This window comes from Bos grunniens, chromosome 1 (genome assembly GCF_055505025.1).
Source record: "Bos grunniens cultivar Pamir isolate PY7600 chromosome 1, Bosgru_T2T1.0, whole genome shotgun sequence".
NCBI lineage: Eukaryota > Metazoa > Chordata > Mammalia > Artiodactyla > Bovidae > Bos > Bos grunniens.
Window position 1 is genome coordinate 118,843,644 of NC_141165.1, and position 1,152 is coordinate 118,844,795.

At 34.5% G+C, this 1,152-nt stretch overlaps 1 long non-coding RNA gene across 1 annotated transcript; it reads right to left on the reverse strand.

Annotated features, from left to right (window-relative positions):
- Positions 1 to 220: 220 nt before the first annotated feature.
- Positions 221 to 863, reverse strand: LOC147380161 (uncharacterized). Its single transcript, XR_015134619.1, has 2 exons — positions 660 to 863; positions 221 to 496 (listed from the first exon to the last, which is right to left on the reverse strand). It is a non-coding gene; the product is annotated as an uncharacterized LOC147380161 (long non-coding RNA).
- Positions 864 to 1,152: the final 289 nt, after the last annotated feature.

Here is a 1,152-nt window from a genome sequence, read left to right on the forward strand (position 1 = left end):
ACCAAGTATTCAATTCAGTAACTTATGAAATCAATCTAAAGAAACAGAATGGATTATCATACTGGTTAAAGCATAGATTAAACAAAATAGAAATGCTCAAGGTATAAAGAAAAAATACAGAATAAATCCAAGAGCAGTATCATAAAAAGACCAGAAGTTGCAACTATTGTGTGTACTAGTCAGGAAAGGCTAACTTCTAGGAAAAAAATATAAAGTTTCAGTCATTTAATAAAAGTTTATTGAATGTTTATGCCATAATCTTATGAAATGGTGATAGGAGCAGGCAGGACTTTGCTTCACAAACTTGACTCCTTTCATTTTATCTGGAGAAGGAAATGACAACCCACTCCAGTATTCTTGCCTGGAGAATCCCATGGACAGAGGAGCCTGGCAGGCTACAGTCCATGGGGTCGCAAAAAGTCAGACATGACTGAGTGACTTCACTTCACTTCATTTTATGATGTCATCATCTTAAAAAATAAACTCCAAGGATGCCCTAAAAAAGGAAGAGAGTTATTGTTCATTGGTGATTTTATGGTCCAGATTTAAAAGCTGTATAATAATTCTGCCACATTCCTTCCATCAGAATGAGTCATATAGCTTTATCTATATAAATAGTCTAATAAGAGGAAAAACAAAGGGGTTTGTTGAACACATACCACTGTCTCTGCTATAATCCTCCTTTGTAGTCAATCGAAAATCCATTTTGCTTTCATCCCACATGTAGAACACACTCATCCACTCTCAAGGAAAATTTAACGTCCTAAGCATTCATTGTAGTCAGTTGAAAGTTCAAGAACTCCTGGTGACACAAGGTTCTTCTTAACTTGTTGATGTTACTTCTCATGGTCTTATGACTAGTGAACCAAAAATAGAAATTATCTGCCTCCCTCTGACACTGAATAATGATGGAACCATGAAAGTATGACTGCAGTAAACATTTATATTCAGAAAAGAATAGAAATCACAAAACAATTATTGGTGTACAGCAATTCTGAAGTCCTACGGATAAATATTTCAAATCTGATTCTGTTCTTTGGAAAGAACATCTTCATTCCTTTTACATTTGATCTTGCCTTCTCCGTTAGGGTAATGTGGTTTTTTCCAAGTCAAAATCTTCATAGCCATATTTAAATAAAGTTTGGATATTCT